At 43.5% G+C, this 18167-nt stretch overlaps 1 long non-coding RNA gene across 2 annotated transcripts; it reads right to left on the reverse strand.

Moving 5' to 3' along the window:
* Window positions 1–583: 583 nt before the first annotated feature.
* On the reverse strand, window positions 584–17574 carry LOC130267009 (uncharacterized). 2 transcript variants are annotated; one of them, XR_008843051.1, is made up of 6 exons: window positions 17482–17574; window positions 11952–12052; window positions 11075–11235; window positions 10732–10792; window positions 1372–1669; window positions 584–1061 (listed from the first exon to the last, which is right to left on the reverse strand). It is a non-coding gene; the product is annotated as an uncharacterized LOC130267009 (long non-coding RNA). The 2 variants fall into 2 exon arrangements; XR_008843050.1 differs by having other exon boundaries at window positions 584–1669.
* Between the last annotated feature and the right edge of the window lie 593 nt (window positions 17575–18167).

Consider the following 18167-nt stretch of genomic DNA (forward strand, 5'->3'; position numbering starts at 1 on the left):
AAGTTACCAGTAAATACCAGTAAAAACATACCACAGATTTTGCTGTGGTACACAGGCATCTTAATAGAGTCTTTAATGTATTATAAAAAATCAACAAATCAGTCAAAGTGTCAGCCATTACATATGCTTTGTTCTATAGAAGTGAAAGGATAACACAACAAATAGGTAATTTTCAGCATCATTACCTCCCCATGTGACATACTTGCTGGGGCAGGGGCAGACTTGGAGCTGTTTCTAGGCTGTTCCATGCAATGCTATTATGATCTGCTCAAGTTATTGTTTTCAGCTGCTTTATCTGTTGTTGTTTACTTGAAGGGAAGCAGATTTTCCTTCTGCTACAAAGCCATTCTGCTGCTTCTGCCAAACCTTTTGCAATGACTGGAGAGGAACCATGTAGCAAGAAGGAAAGGTTATTTCCCACCAGATGATGAGAAATATACTTCTCTTTCATAAAGTAGGAAAGCAGGAAGAGGTGTGGCAGGTTCAGGGTTTGCCCACCCTGCCTGCATGTAAGTCCTGCAGATAGACTTTGGAGATGATGTCCTTTGGAGATGAATTGCCCTTTCCTGGTGTTTCTGATTGTTAAAATCATGAGATGACTCTGCCTGAATTAAATGTAAACCATATGCTGAAGTCAATAGCATGGATTTTATTTAAAAGTAAATGGATGGTAGAGAGAAGTAAGGGAAAGACAAAGAGAGACAGATTAAGTAGAAAAAATATATCACCACTCCACAGATTCTGATAGCATCCCATTGGTCTTCTCAATGGTTGCAGACTGTACACAGTAAGTGGTAGGGGAAAAGAATCCACAAAAGTCTCCTTTAGTGGGGTTTATATTGTTCAGGGGTTAGGTGGAAACGCTCTTGGTACCTCTCCTGGATGATGTAATACTGGATCAAGTACATTTCATGAGTCTTTGATACCTTCTGAGATTCTGCAGCTGTCTCTTAACACTAGTTGAGTCAATCACGGCCCCTTATGGTCCATCACCCCAGATGAATAGCTCAGGCTTCGTGTGAATGTCCTTGGTGCTCCCAGAAGGGTTTTCACAGCTGCCACTATGTAAAGGAGGACACTGGAATGATAAGAAGGACTGTCCCACCTAGCAGGATCTGCCTCTTATCAGCCTCTTGCCTTATCTGGAAACCCAGTTTGTAGCCCCAGGTGTGCCTGCCCTTCTGCACCTGGGAGACCACTCTGTGCACCAGGAGCAAAGCACCCAGCCCGTTGTTTGAGCCATGAGCACCCATCTCTTGCAGCACCTGGGTGGTTACTGCAGGTGCCAATGTTAGCAATTCAATCTCTTACACTTCTGGATACATTGTCCTTTGACCTGGCTAGCTGGACAATAGTACCACCTTATCTTACCTCAAGGTCCTTTTGCAGTCCAAATCAGCAGGCATCTTCAGGGAGGAGTGGGCTTTGGTGGATGAGCAGCTGTTTCTTTGCAGTTTGCTGCAGCAGATAAAAGTCTTTTGGTGATCTTAGCAATGCTTAAGCTATTAACCATTTCAGTCTCTGGCACCTGGGAGCCCTGCTGCTTTCCAGGCAGCATGAGCTCTCCCATAGTAGCATGGAGCATCCTGTGTGTGGCTAGGTCCCAGGTATGTAGCAGGAATAGAGAGTTAGTCTGGTCAGTGCAGTACCCAAAGAGTGAGTCCCACACCTGGCAAGAGAACACATGCATCAAAATTTGCACATGTGCATTCAGCAAAGATGCTCTTCTAACACCACCTTTCCTCCACCCCTGTGCCACCCCTACTGCCTGTGACTTTCTATAGTTACCTGAATGTTGAATTAGAAATGCCTAAATATACTCTTGGATCCTCCACTGGAAATGGTACCCAACACATCTGGCTGTTAGCAGATTGTGGGGACTGTATGCACAGGCCTGTAGAGCAAAATATGTTTGGTTTTGTATAGAAACCCTGCCGTGCTCACACACATGCCATGGCACATGCTGCACTGAAGAGTGATGACAATCACAACTGGAAACACAAGATGTTTTCAAGGCCAGTAATTGAAGCAAAAGACAAAAAAAAGGCTGGGCTTATAGCCTGTAGTGATCAGTACCAGGCCATGCTCTCAGCAGAACCTGCCTGTAACTGGCAGCACTTGGCAGACTCTGTAATTGCCTTCCAGGCCCAGGGGCTGCTGCTTGTGAAGAACTGGAAAACACAAACTTAGCCACTTGGGACCAACCGAGTGGCTGAAGTCCGTGCTGGCTGAGTCTGTCTGCAGGCAACAGAGCGACAGCAGAGGTGATCCCAGAGGGAAGTGAAGCAGGGAAAGAGGGCTGGGAACAGCCAGCCACCACCTGCCGCTCCTTGGGAAGGTGCCCTGTTACACCAGTGCCCTGCATCTCAGCCAAGGGAAGGGTGATCTTGCTGGAGCAATGACTTCTTTATGTGCCAGTGCCTTTTGGGTGAGTGACTTTTCATGGAAGTCTGAAGGCTGGTCCCTCTGCTGAAGCTGCCTTCAAGCCCCTGGGAGCCTCAGCTGAGATGCAATTGCTGGTGCCACCAGCCAACCTGAGCCTGAGTAATTAGGCTTTTGTATTTCCTACCTTGCCTTATTTGGCTTTCCACAGGTGTTTACTCTTGCCCTCTCTCTGAGTACTTGTCTGTACATACCCTACAAATATATGTAGAACAAAACCCACTCATTTATGTACTGTACTCAGGATACTGTTGGCTTATTTCCCCAGATTAGAGGATTATGTGCTAAAGATATCCATATATGCTTGAGTATTCATGCAATCCTTCAACAATTATTTACTGTCAGTCTGGCCAGTGTGGGCTGGGTTTGATTTTCTGCTGGAAAAATTCAGTGTCACCAGCTTAAACTTGCTGTCCAGAGATCCAAGAACTAAATGCCCCATGTCAAGCAGCAGGAAGGACTAACCTCTCTACTTACCAGACTTTACCAGGGCTTAAAGAAATGAGCTTTACTAGAACTGAAACAAAGAAGGGAAAAACAATAAAGTATCAGCTTGGAAAATTTGGTTAATCTTCCCAGGCTCAGAGAAAACTAGGGAGAAAGTTGCTGTCCTGCACCTGAAATGCATGTGGATTCAGGGAAGATTACAGCATATTCCAAGAAAAGTAATCACTTTTATGGCTTGGCAGAAAGGCCTATGATATCTATGCTGTTCTTTTTATTAGATTCAGCCTAACACTATCTTGCCAGATACTTGTTACCGTCAGTCTTCTTTGTTTTCACCACTTCTTCTCTACCAACACCTCACTGCCCAGAACATCCCCAAAGTATTCCAGTATTCCAGCTTTTTTAAGTAAGGAGAAGACACATGACAGTGTCTCTTAGAGACATACCACTGGTCAGATATTCCCTCCCAGAAACATTACCCCTTTCCTCATGCTCTCTTACTCAAATCTTACCCCAAATCTTAGCCCATATCTTACTCTTCTTCCTATGTCTGCTGGCCCCTGGGGTTTGTGGGACACAAGAACTCCATTTTTCTCAACTTTTACATGCAAATTTTTGTAACAAATAAAATTCCCTTGCTTAATTAAAACTGGCAAAGAAATCCCAGGTGGTGCAGTCAGCTCCTCTCAGCTGGCTGGGGTCTGTCTCGAGCTCTCCCAGCTCAGCTATTCCTTTCCCTGTCCTGTCAACAGAAACAAGTTGAGTTTGTTTTCCCTTTTAAATCTCCCAGTCACCATTTTAAGGATATGCATGTAAATATATATCTATAAACACACATATGTGTGCAGGGAACTGTTTGAGAAGGGAAGGCAAGAGAATCTTCCCACTGCCTTCCACTCTATACACTGCAGTCAGGGAAGAAGTCAACCAAGAAGGATCCTAATAACAATTTTAAACATCTAAATGAGGAACAGTGCAGAGAGCCTGTGTGACAGTTTAATGTTCCAACTGCATTATAAACTACATGCTCCTATCTCTTGGCATGTCTTTGGCAATCTCCACATTGGATGAGTCTCATTTTGAGGGTGTGGCCAAGCTGTGCTGTCTCAGAGGTTCAAAACCTGTCCAGAGAAATTCTGGCTGGCTGAAGGCACCTCTAGCAACTGGAGATTTTTTAAGCTGTGTCCTTGTTACTTGGCCTGTAGCAGAAACCACAAGGCTGTGACAATTCTGATTCTTCAGAATAACACAGGACCAATTTTTTCCTTATAAGTTTTCAGAATAGCTTGAGGTTATGTGCCCAGTTTCAGTGTTCCCCTTAGTTCTATAAAACAATATCAGTCTTAACTTGTCTGCATGTTCATAGCGGTGGTTATCTTTTTATAATTAACAAACATTAAATCAAGACAGCACTTGTTTAACATTTCAATACATTTTTGTCTGAAGTGATTCACTCAGCTTGTTTTCCTGGAAAAGGTGTTTTCTGGGCCTGTAATCCCCTAGGTATGTGTTTCACCTTCCAATACTGAACTGGTATGGACATATTGAAATAAAATCTTATCTTCTTAAATAATACCTAATACCATTTCCAGAAAAAATAATAATGATTTGGCAAATCTCCAGCTATTAATGTTTTATGACTAACTAACCCCTCAATATGCTGTTTTCATCCTTATTCTCAGTACAAGAACAAAATGTCCCAGGCACTCCAATGCATTTGCCAAGTTTCTCAAGCACTGCATCATCATGGCTTACATAGATGCTCATTGTAATAACAAAAATCATGGTGTACTGTGATATTTATGTGGATATTTAATGCATTTTTATAGGCTTTCTTGCTCTTTCCCTCTCTTTTGGATTTTTACTTCAATGACAGGTACGAGCTGTATGCATAATACAGGGAATGTATTTAATACACAACAGTTGTTCTCTTACATGCAAGTGGTTTCTATAAAGAAACCATCCGTCACTGCTATATAATAAGCCACATCTTTTCCTGAATGGTCTGTCCTTCTGAACTGGCATATGTGGGAATAAATAATATCTACTATAAAACAGGGAATGTGCAAATACTGGAGTTACTCTTGGAAGAGATATTAATTTGAGATAAAACTATTAAAAGCGTCCAGATAACTTATGAGTCCAAAACCTATTTTCAAAAAGAGGTGTGATCTAAACCAGTGAAAAGATGTAGATGAGTAACCAACATAAATAACCTAAACCTTAGTGTGTCTGCTGCAGACTGTTTTAGCTCTTCAGTCTTTCTCCTATTGCATACAAGTTGCACACTCACACTTCCATCAGTGACATTTCCTGGCCTTGTATCTATCCTTAGGGTCATCTCAGGATTTTTGAAGCTAATTCTTGCTTCCTGCACAGGTTGGTCTCTGTGATATAACCCAGTTTTCCCACTGGTGACAGGAATAAAAGCCACCAGGATTGTCGAAGACCCATAATGTGCTTCACTACCCACCAAACCTACATGTTTCCTATCTAGTCAGGAACTGGTGATTGATTCATGGCCATATATCAAAGCCAAAATGTTTCATGAAAATATTTTTGATTCTGGAAACTTTTGCCATACCCAGGCTGGGGCTTTCTTGTCAGTCTGGCAGGCCGTGTTCTCTGGCAGCAGATGATGCCCAGCTCCAGTACAGGAGCTGCAGCTCCCAGCAGGGCTGATGCCTGGTCTGGAGGCCCAAGAAGGAATGGGGCTGAGGAGTTTCTATGCTCCACACATCACAGAAACTGTCCAGGAAATGCAGTGAGTCATGTCTGACACCATTGCACTTCAGATGTGACCACTCCTCTCCTCCCCATGAGAACATCTGCTGTGTTTGATTTTAGACAGGGCAAAAAACAATGTTTTGAGCTTCCTAGGACAAAATACTTTCAGAATTTCATTTCCACAGGAAAGGTAAAACTTTTTTAGGCTTTGTTCCAATCCAGAACGGAACAAGAAACTGTCTGGAAATGTCAGCATTTCGACAGAAACAAAATGCCAAGTTTTGACCTACACTTTATTTTTAAAATCTCTTTTTAATCTGAGTCCCAGAACATGAATTGCTAAATATTCTGTGGAAACTGTAGTTTCAAAGCCCCTATTTCTTACGAGGATATTTCAAATTTCTGTACCCACATCCTTCACCTGGAAGTCACCTTATCCATGTGTCTCCCCTGCACAATTGTGTATTTGACTACTGTGTTGTGGGGTATTTGTGTCCAAATGTGATACTGTGACAAAAAATGCAATGCTAGACAATCTGTTTAAATTAAATTAAATTAAATTAAATTAAATGATCAAAGGGAGAAAAGTGTGATAAAAACATAGTAATGTGCAAAGAGAAAGGATCTGTGTTCCTCTGAACATGGCAGGGAATCAGCTATACTTTTCCTGATAATATTGAATGATGATGGATAGCATATCCTTTTATATGCATGGGTTTCTTAATTTCTCCTAGCAGGAAGTGTGGCTCCCTAGGTGTTGTGGCTACCTGATCCTCTCCTGCTTTTTCAGGGACTCTCACTTGCTCCTCATGATGCCACTTGGGCTGCATGGGACATTTTATATCCACTTGCTCTCTCCATGCACAAGTGAACCTGTTGTCCTGCTTAGAGAAGGGTGGTGATGGGAAGTGAGAGTGACAGAAATCTGGAATTGCTAATTTCTAATGCTCTGAAAACCACCAGTTTTCAAAAGCGTAGAAGGCTAGAAATAAACTAAGCATTACATCAAGCAACATCCTTCCCATTTCAGATATTTTGCCAGCAATTTTGCACCTTGTCCCTCAGGTGACAAAAACCCTGGCTTCTCTAGCCTTCACTCCCCATCACAGGAAAAATGTCCTGCCCAGCCTTGCAGAGACTCCTCTCAGTAGTCAGAGTGAGCTGCCTTTCCTGCTGGCCAGTGTGGACTCTAAACATCTCTTTTCCACTTCAGCTGTTTTCTTCACACTCCTTGTTCTAAATTCTTGTGTTGTGGTCTGCAAGACAGGAACCTGGAGATATAAATGTAGAATAATTTTATCCCACCTGAAGCTACAAAATTTTTCTTCCTCCTTAATTTAGGAAACAGGGTATTCCAGTGGAGGATGAGTCTCACCTATTTATCATTTTTGTTTGGACATAATCACATGCATTCAGTAGAGAAGACACAGATTCTTTTGTAGACCTTCCTAACAGGCCTTAACTCACAGCTTCCTGATACCTGCAAGTGAACAATCCTGCTAGCAATAAAAAATAATCTCCCAGGAGGACCTCTGATCCTGAAGCAAATGCTGTTTAATTCACCACTCATTAGGAGTGTATCTGGATTGATTTATTGAGCACTTCTGACCCCAAATCTTTTGAACAGCATTCCTTCACGATTAAATAGGGAATGGATTTGGGCAACACTTCTGGCAGGCAGAGTGCAAGAACCCAAGTGATTCCTGAAAACATTAATATCATGTAACTTAATGAAAATATACTACATGTTGGCATGCCCTTGGCCCAGACCAGGAGGGGTATGCTTTCCACCCAAGGCTCTGGTAACTTCTGTAGTAAATACAGCTAGAACAATTCACTAATTATACATTTGTGGTTGTTCTGCCTTTGTGTATTTTAGAAATATGCAGTCACATCCAATCCATAATAAAAGAAAAAAAAAAAAAAGGCAGTATCTTTGGGTCCAAAGAAAATCAGTATGTTTGGTAAGCACACAACAGTCTGCAACAGCAGATAGTATTATACCCTCTAGGGAATCAGCTTCTACTTTTTACAGAATATTCAAAGAACAGAGAAATGGATAAAATCATACCAAAAGTATTTTATATGTGACTGGCTAGAGACAATTGCTTCCTAGTTGAGAAAAAAAAACCTTCTTGCCAGTTGTACCCAACTAATTACAAACATGAAGAGAATAGGCCTCTGTTCTCTGAGCACATAAACAAAACTTAGAACCTTGTAATAAGAGTCAAGAGAGCAAAATACAACCTCCTGCTATTTGCCTTGCATTCTCATTTGGCTACAAAAGCAGGAAGAAGCATGGAATAGGCTGTGGCTGTATGACTTGTTTGGCCAACAAAGGTACATGCAGCAAACCTGGTGTGTGCACTCCCCTCTCTCCTGGCTGCTAGTTAACAAGAGACTGCAGAACCTGGCTTGTCTCCCCCACAGAGATTCCAGAGAATTTGCCAGAATATTTGCATCTACATAAATCACTAAGAACAACTGTTGCTTTAGGTGCCACTTGAATGGTAAGCAATGTCATCAGCTCTCGTGAATTCATCAGAAGATTCCTAAGAAAGTGAGCTATTATCTTCAATCAGATCTCCTGTTCACAGGAGACTAAGTGGCTTTAGGGAAAAACCTTAATGAGAAATTTTTGAAATGGTTTATCTCAACTGACTTATGGCACCTAACTCTCCAAATCAGATATCTATTTCTGGTGGATTTTCTCTGTTCTTAGCAGAGAGCAAGGGCTTCTTCAGTGAGTGAGCTAGATGACAGAACAGTTAACAGTGAGTGATTAAGGTCCTGTTGCATAAAGTTTGTAAGAATTATGCAGAAAAGACCTATGATGTTGAACATTGTCAAACACAATTTGTCATCAGTAAGGCTCTGACAACAGGATTTTCTGTGTGGTGCAGACAGGTTCCTGTGGTCTGCTTCATCTGAGATGTGCAGAACCACAGTTTTCCCCAAAAAGGGGCATTGCTGGGTTAGCTCCTTCAGCTATCAGGGTATCCGAAGGGTTGGAGAGCAGAACTCCTGGCTTCATGAGCACCCACAGGACTGGGAAGGATGAGTTGGTGGAGAAGGTGTGCACATCTCACCATGCTTCCCTGCACAGAGGCTCCTGAAATGGGATAGTGCTGTCCTTGTAAAAATATTGATCCCAGAAGAGCTGACCTCTCTGCAGGTGGCTTCCCAGAGCAACCCTGCTATGGTGAAATTTGGCATAGTGCTAGCTGTTTGCTGGGTGCCATGAGGGCAGCCTCATCTGGTATGGTCAGCAGGCTCCCTCCTGAGATGTGAGCAGGAGCCTCAGCAAAGGAATGGAACCTACCCATCTCCAGGCACTGTCTAACCAGGGAACAGGCTGGGGAGGAATCCTTCCCTCAGCAGCATCAACACACCCAGGACCAACACAAAGCCATTTATTACCGTTGTGTCTTATACTTGCCCATTGAAAATGCATGGAAAGTTTGTTCACTGTTCTGAGACCTTTCCAAGGGGCCACACAAGTGGCGAGCCGAATAAAGCAGCCAGATCTGCCTTTTGCTTGGGCCTTCTGGATAAAAAAGTTTGTGGTACATGAAAGAGCTCTTTGAAGTGACTGATGTTGATGCTTGCAATGCTTTTGGGTGAGCGCAGAGAATACCAGGGCTGATGGTGTCAGGAGTCAGGGGGGCTCTTCCTCTCTGTGCATGGAGGAGCTGAGGATATCTGAGAGCTCTTTCTAATACACTACGTGTCTGTACTGAAAGGACTGCATAAATCCAGATTCTGCTGAAAAAGGAGAAGGGTTCCTGACACAGGGCTGAGGGTAGAACAGCGTTTGCTGCAACTCTGCGTCCTGCCTGGCAGCGCGGCTGCATCGCCAAGCCCACCTTTCCCTGGGTGGCTGCTACAAATTATTCTGATGGCAGGGTACTTTTCTGACTTTGGAACATGTTCCCCACAGATGGCAGTGAGTAGATTGGTTTTTAACAAAAACAGAATTTGTGATCTAGGGTCGCCAGAACAAAACATACAAGTACCTACCACGTAGGTGGGCTTTTTACAACAGTTCGAAGAGCTGCCAAATTACCTTTCTTCTTTTGGTGCTGAAACAAATCAATGTTTTTGATACAGATTTTTCCATGTAGATTAATTGCAAGGTAATTAGAAAGAGGGAGGTGAAGAACAAAATGAAATAGCAATTAGGAGAAAAAATCAGCTTGGTGTCAGGTCCAAAGCAAAATCCACACCATAGGCTGAGAGTTTGTGAGTTGGTGGAACTTTCCCTCTGTTGCGTTATATTTAAGCACTAATTAGAAACCAAATGTTTAATGTCTTGGGGCAAAGGTGTAACAAAGAACAAAAATCCAATCTGGGTGCTTCCATTAGACTAAGTGGCATCCCCATCATAACCCTGCCCCAGTTTAACCCCTCTGGATGCTGCTCTGCTCCCTCTAGGACAAGCAGGTAGGGAAGATTGGTGGAGCTTTCTTCTGGGAAAGCAAATGGTGCTGAGGATTTCAGCTGGGATGACCTGGAAAGGTTCTGGCAAGGAAGTAGAATGGTGCTTGTGTAGGAAGATGGAGCAGAAAAAGCCAAACAGTGAAGGAGTTACATAAGGTCATCTTTTCAGCCCTTTACCCCTGTCATCTTCCTTCCTCCTTGTTTTAAAAACAGAAAACTCTAGGGCATAAAACAACCCAAAGACAAATCCAATCTGTTCAGCTGGAAGCTCCTCCCTATTCATAAAGTCATGAATAGTTCTCAAATATTCCAGTGTGATTAAAAAGAGGAAATTCAAATACTTTATAAACTTTGGGTTATAGGATTAGGCCTGTAATAGTTTTACTTGGCTTTATATGCCTGATCCTGTCCCAGTGAACATGATGGGAGGTCAGTTATCAAGCCACAGGGGGCAAGATAAAGCTCTATATGAGTTGCTATTTTTTACTCTTAAAGTTAGTATTATTGGGCCCAGCCCAACTTCAGCTGAAGTTAATGAAAAGACTCCTGCTGACTTTAATGGGAGTTGGATTGGCCCTATTGTCCTTTGTTGAGTAAAGTAATTTTAAAAGGTCAGGAGGTGAATTAAAAGAAAAAGAAACAACTACATCGATAAGCTTTATTCAATGTGCTCACCTTATAGAGAAGAAGTGTTGTCTTAGCTGGTGAGAGTAGTTCAAACTAGTCCTTGTAGACTCTGCAAGGATAACAAACTATGGTTTTACTGAAAAAAAGAAGTGAAAATGAAACTTTCTGAGTTCCGATTTAATGATGTCCCAGTGGCTTCTATCTGCTCAATTTACAAACAAAACAGACACCAAAATTAGACCCTAATCTCAATGAAAGCAACCTTGTGCCAGCACAATTCCACTGACTTTAATGGATTTCTTCTTGATGCTTCAATGGATTTCTCTTGATTGATATGGGTGGCAGAGCTAAAATAAGATGTTCTGTCTCTAATTGCTATGGCCACACTTACTTGGTCTATGCACTCTTCTTTCAGGACAGTCGCTCCTCCATCTACCCCTGAAGCAACTTGGTAGTCAAAGTGACAAGGAAGAGAAGGAGGATAGTTATGAATCTGCTGACTGTGTAAAAAGGAGCACAGATGCAGTTGATTCTCCAAATGTTCCCTTGGCTCTGAAGGACAAAGACAAAAAGGAAAGAAATAGTTACAGTTGTGCTTTGTGAACCTTTTGGGTTTTGACTTGCACTTTGTGTCCTTTCCTGCTCTTAAAAAAAAGGAGAGCACAGGTTTCATCACCCTAGTCAGCAGATAAAACTATCAAATGAAAATTTGCTATTTTTACACAATACTTTTTCATTATAAATTATAGACCAGTCTCCCTCAGAATAACTCTTATGCACTAGTTGTCAGAAGATGATGTTGGCAATCAGCTTCACAGAACTTTTCTTTTTCTGCTTACCCTTTTTACAGGATGCATTTTAGGATCCAAGGGGCATAAAACATGCTACATTTCTTGGGAAATATCAGAAGGAATTTGGTTTTGATTTCTTTGCATTGTCCTTGCTAAATATTTCATGCTGTGAAATTCAGATAGCCTTCTCTGATACAGGAAGTAGCAACAGGAAAAATTAAAGTGTACGCCCCCTCCACACCCCACACCCCAATTTACTGCCATTTTATATATACAAAAATAATCTCTACCAAGCTGAGATGAAACAGAACCATCTTTCCAGCAGATGGTTAAAACTAAAGGGAAAGAAGGATGCCTTCATTGGGCTAATCCAAGAAAGGGAAAAGCCCTCTAAGCAGTTCCCTTTCCAGGCAGGTTAACAGTCCTGCTCTCAGCAGGTTCTGACCATCAATGAACTAACCCTTTCCTCCAACTCACCTCCCACTGGGCAGGAATTCAATGCATGAGCAGAGGTCAGTGTTAATGCCATCCTGCTAAAGGCATCCAGCTTTCATTCACAAAACAAGCCACTTCACTGGCTTCAGAGAGAAAAGGAAATAACCCAGGAGAAAAAATGAACAAAGATTTTTTATTAAGCGAGAAGCAGTTTATGATATAATACCAGTCGCAAAAGGGTTGAATCAAACATTGATATATTATATCTTTAAAGCAGCTTCTTAAGTGAGAATCAATGAAAGATTATTTTGCCCATGTCTAAGCTTAATGGCACACTTACACAAATAAGATGAGAAACTACAGCTGCAGTGAGCACTTGTGCTGCCTGCTGCAGTTTATAGAACAAACATTTGGGATCTATCTGGCTAATCATGATATATTTTTCATGTGATCATCTGTTTATGCTTCTTTGGTTTATATGTCTTGGGACTGGGCTGTGTGCCAAGGGGCTGGGGGCTGCAGTCAGCAAACAGCCCCCGGTCCCACGGGACCCTTGTGGGACCCTCAGCTGCAGCTGCTCCAGCCCCACAAGGGAGCAGGTCCCCCCACTCCTCCTGCCCGTTTCTGAGCACGCAGTGTGTTTGGAGCTGCACAGCTGAACCCCTCCTGCTCTTCCCACAGCCACAGACTGAGCATGTACATGTAGGGACAATGGTATATTCTGTTTACTGCACGTTTTAACCAAAAAGCTGGATGGTGCCTTTGATAGGGACAGTGGTAGAGTCACTTATTTCTGTACTTGCTTAAAAAAAATTATTATTTTCTTTTGCAATTTGTGTCACTTGGCCAATGGCAACATGAGGAACTTGCCATGGCTGACTACTGAGCTGGGTGCCCTGGGCTGGCCACTGTCCCTGTGTCCCCAGAGGCTCTGTACTGCTATTCCTGCACTAGACCATCCCCTCTTTCCATATGTGATTCCCATGGCTGTTTCACCAGGCAGAAACCTTCATCCTTCAGCCACATGCATCCACAGAGGCTGTGCTTTCCACCCCAGCTCCTTGCCCTGTGCCTCCCCATGCACGCTCCCACAGCCAGCTTGCAGCCAAGGGTACAGGGCTGATTTCTGCCCTCCCAGACCACAGGCAGCAGGACCAGGTTGCACCAGCCAGGGGCCAGCCCATGTCAAGTCAACAGTGGTGCTGCTCGTGCCCATTGCAGCCCCCATGGCCTCAGTGGGTGCTCCTCTCCAAAGCACAGGTGCCCCACAACACACTGCTACCTGACAGTCACATCATCAAAGCTGAAGGAAAAAAATCAGGGTGATATCTGGGCTGAGCAGCTGTTCAGATGCTGGGAAGAGGCTGTCTGCATGCAAGATCTGCTTCTCTCCCACGGATGAAGCACAGCTAGTTCAGAAAACACTGAAGCAGACACACTCTGTAGCCATTGCAAAATACAGAGGTTGAAGGAACTGTAAAATAAGCCAGTGATGGCCTATGCCGCCAGCTCCAGGCTACAATAAATTTTAGAAGTGTTCATGGTGCTAGTGGGGCCTCCAGCTGTGATGAAGAAAAAATAGCTCTCTCAACATCACAGCACTACCCAGGCACTGGAAGCAGGCAGGAGGGTTCAGAGCAACACTTGAAGATGGTTCTAGTTTTGGCAAAGGAGTAAGTCACTTTGTGCCCCCACCCAGAGTGGCTGCATAGTAGCAAAAAGGAAATGCAGGATGAACCTGGGTAAAGCCACAGACATACAGCTCCATAACATGATCCATGCTGTACCTGCTGTTCTGCTGATGGTCACTGAAGTTACCCCCTTTCCTGATTAACAGGTAAATCATTGTTCTCCACCATGCTCTGCAGAGGAGCACAGACTCCCTGGACCAGCAGTGTGAGTGCTGTGTGGGGTTGTGCCATGCATCCCTCAGGGGTGCTTGCCCCATCTCAGCCAGGCTGGGGGCTCATGGGGCTGCTGGCTTTCCCAAAGGAAACTCCAGCTTGACCTTGCCCTTCATCACAACAGAGGCTAGAGACCCCATGGGTCCTTCTGCACACAGAGATACTGTGACTTTAGGAATCAACAGCAGGCTCTGTTATGCCCTGCCTGCTCTCACAGTACCTTAGGATTTTGTGGGATGGACATCACCTCTGTACCCAGAAGGCTGTAAGCCAAAGTAGTCTTATCTACTGGCAGGATCTGAGCCATAGCATGTGTAAAACTGCTCCTCCAAAAATCCCTCTGCTGGGGAAAAGATAGTTGAAGTCCCAGTACAAGCAGTCTGCTCATCTGGAAAGTGCCTGTACTTTTCAAATGCCTTTCAGCTGAAAGCAGGTCCCACATGCCTGGCATGATAAAGGACAAATGACTCACAGGGCTCTGCAACCTCTGTGGCTGCTGGAAGGGCAGTCCTGCACACAGGACTGTCATGTAAAGCTGAAGATGTTAAACCCTGGCTGAAAAGGGTGAGTGAGTGTTTCTCTGTGCAGTCTTTACCTCCCTAAAGATGTTTACTTTGCTCCTTGTGCTTCCCCTCTATTTCCTTCCTCTCTACTTCACACCACTAATATGTTAAGCACAGAGTAGCAATGAAACAGAAGAAATGAAAATGCAGTCTCAGCAGCAATAGCTCTCGATCTGTGGTGGAAGGAAAAGATTAAAGTAAGATGGGTGGCTGAGGGAAGGGAGCAATGTGCTTGTTTGGCTGGTGGTTCCCACAGGGAAGCCCGAGTGCAGTGGTCTATTCCTTATTTACATCCCCATGGCATAGCCCTTCAGTCAGTAGGAGTACCACGAAGATAGAGGATTGCCATGCAATCAACCTTTCACAGTCAGATGCCAGCAAAATTATGGAATGTGTCCTTGCTACTATGCAGTGTGGCCAAGGAATAAGAAAAGGATGTACAGAGAGTGGCAAAAGAAAGAATTGGGGAAGGAGGTCCCTCTCTCAGTCTGGGATGTCCCTGTTCATACACTTCTGAAAAGAAATTATTTTTCATCATGCCTAAGGTGGGTTACACAGTGTAAAGTCTCCACTTCATTGTTCATTAACATCACTGAGCCTTTCAGACAGAGCCTGGAGGCCTTTTGCCCATGTTGATCATGTTATGTCCTGTGAAGGTCCTGGGGATGGCCGAGTGAGAATAGTTGGCTGCCAGAGAGGCTGCTAGTTGTTGCACTGGCAATTTTTCTTTTAATCAGTCATTTTTAGGCAAGCCAGGATGTTTCTTTCTCACAAATCTTGATCTAAAAGTACAGGCCTCAGATTGCTTAATATTCTGGGTGCTGAGGGAATTTCAAATTCCTGCAGTGGGACATACATCTATAGAAACTCTTTGTAGTATTTGAGACCCTCTGTAATACTTGAGTGGGTTCAAGTTTTTTTCTCTTTTTACAATAGCAATATGAGAAAGCACGAAGCTCACATATCTGATGATTGCACAAGTGGGATTTTTTGGGGGGGAGGGAAATAATTTCAGTCTGATCTTTCTCCATTATTTTTATTCAACTCTACATTCCTCAGTTCAGCTCTACTTAAACACAAAGCAGAAACAATGAAGTGGCCCTTGTGTGAGGAGCAGCACTTGGAAGAGACAGTCCCTGGGAGACCACAGGTGCTGGTGGCCTCCTTTTAGAGGATGGCGACTGATCTCCACCAGTGTCTGGAAACACCAGGCCTATTCACATGAAAAATAAATCTCATGTGAAATATGGCCTTCCATGGATCATCTAGTAAAGGTGAACTTTTTTATATCATATTGCACACTAGGAAATAAAAACCAAACTGCACTGACAGGATGCATTGACAGTGCCCTTTCTACAGCAGATTTTTATGTGTTTTCCAGAGTCTTTAATTCCCTTACTTCAGAGTCCCTCTCACTGTGGATTTATGACATGTTTCCTGCCTCCCTTCTCCTCATCTGTTCTCCCACATCTCTTAGTTGAACTACTTTAAAGTGGCACGTTGACGCATGTCCATGTGATGAAAGCGAGCACATAGCTCACATATCCTGTGCAGCGTGGTGACCCCAGAGCAGCCAACACCCCCAGCCAATGTCTGAGCACAAATGCAGGGGACAGGCAGAGGGACATATGCCTGGCAGGAAAAAGGCCCAAAACAGGGAGGTGGAAAGTCTTGGCCTCCATGGAGTAGTTAAGATATTGCTCTATTACAACCCTTTGGATGCCTCCCTGGGGCTGCTGGGTGAGAAGTAAAACCCTTGCTGCTACTAAGTCACAGGCCATGATGGCAGCACTTGGATGGTCCTCTCTGGAATACTTACCCTCTGCTAACTTCTGATACCTGACATAGATGTATTTACCTTTAAAATCCAAAGCCATCCCACCACCCACCATCTCTTTCACCTGTGACATGCACCCTCCACCTGCAATCTTCCTCCTCTTTCTTCCTCCAAGCCCAGGTAGCATCTGCTTGCTCAGCTTCAAGTAGCAGGGGAGCAAGGATAGCATCCAGAGCAAGGAGCCAGGGGTTTCCTGTGTGGCCATGCTTGTCTGGGGACTAAAGCAAGGATGGTGAGTTAAAGGTTCCCTCTCTCTGACTGACATCAGATCACTTATAACTGCTTTTGTGCCTCAGTTTCCTCCTACATAAATTAAACTAGTCTATCTGTTCCTGTTGGGTTTTTTTTTCTCCTTTATATCTGTTCTTCCCCCATTCTTACAGATTCAGTTCAATGCCCAAGAGCATCTATAATCATTAATGTTTTGAATGAAATAATTTAGAACATGTTTTGAAGTTCTTCTGCTTCTCAATGCACTGCATCTCATGGAAGTGTGAAATCCTAGCATGAGGTTCAGACCCACAAATTAAGTATACCAAATGCTGTGAGAGATCACTGTCCTCTCTCCACTGATGCTCATCCTTTTTCTCTGTCTAGACCAAGGAATCTCCTTCCTTTGGTCCTTACAAAGAAATGCTTATCTGTAGGACAGCCTCCCAGCTCTCTGCAAAAAGTGAAATGATGAACACCCTTGTACAAATATTGATCCTCAGCACCACTTCCTGGGACATCTGTTCCAGAGCAGCCTTTCCAATGTGAGCAGCAGGGATTACTCATCCTGCAGAAGGAGCAGCACATGGCAGCTTGCTGCTTTTGCCTTCTGCTGGGCAGAGGTTTTTGGAGGATGTGCACTTTTAAGGGATGCATTAATTCACCTTTCAAATGATCTGGCTGCTCTCTGCAGCTTTAGAGACTGCACATCATAGGGAAACTGCTTGTTCCTAGTCAGCACAACCATAAGTTAAATCTCAGCTGTTCTCTGTGTAAATGTGGACATCAATGCTGTATAATGTTATAGCTACTAAGACCCTTTTCCAGTCACTAGAGTAAAAAAGAATATTTTCACCATAACATTTGTAAAATAATTATGCAAAAATATATAGATCTGCCTTTTGATCTACTTGCAAAAGCCCCTACAAGGAGGAGTCTTCAAGGATATTAAATTTTTCCCAGTGTTAGCATGGATCTTAGAGCTTGCTATCTACTGAGATTAGCAAGGGGGGCAGTTTTTAAAGAGGGCTATGGAAAATCATTGCAAACATTCAAACCTGTGAGGTCATGCTCTTCCATAACTTTGCCAAGCACCATGCCTTTGGGTTAGTTCAGACATCTATCACCTGTAATAAAAATATGAATTAAAAAAAAACCAGTTCAAAGCAAGGCTTGCACAGAGTTTACCAGCATCCCATTGCATTCTGCAGTACTGAATCTGAAAGAGTAACTCAGTGTTGCACAGAAAGGTTCTGTCTGTTGCTTCCACTAAAATCTCCTGCCTGGAAATTTCACTGGATCCCTCTAGCTCTTCTGCCACAAGAAACAGAGTCCCCTATCCATCTTCTCAACATAATCTTACAGTATTCTGGTCATCTGCCAGGAAACTTTAGACACAGACAAAGAGGCAAGGTTTGAGATGGAAATAGTTAAAATCTCACTCTGACAGCTGCATAAGTGGGAAGCAGCCTGTTCCTCTGAAAGTGTGAGAATGAAGCCTGCTGTATACAGAGAAGTGGGCATTTGTGTGACTTCTTAGTTTAGACATGGTCCTTCACAGAGTCACTGTTTGCCACCATTCCAACAGGTCTAAAGGGCTTTGGAGTGGCTTTTCAGAAAGATTTTGTGACTCAACCGTGACCTAGAAAACACTAGTCCATTTCAATGGACTTTGCTCTCAGCTCAGAGCTGCAAGAATCATGTTGGGAGTTCAGCACATCAAAGAAACATAGAAATGAGAGTG

The sequence above is a fragment of the Oenanthe melanoleuca genome, chromosome 1A (assembly GCF_029582105.1).
Source record: "Oenanthe melanoleuca isolate GR-GAL-2019-014 chromosome 1A, OMel1.0, whole genome shotgun sequence".
NCBI lineage: Eukaryota > Metazoa > Chordata > Aves > Passeriformes > Muscicapidae > Oenanthe > Oenanthe melanoleuca.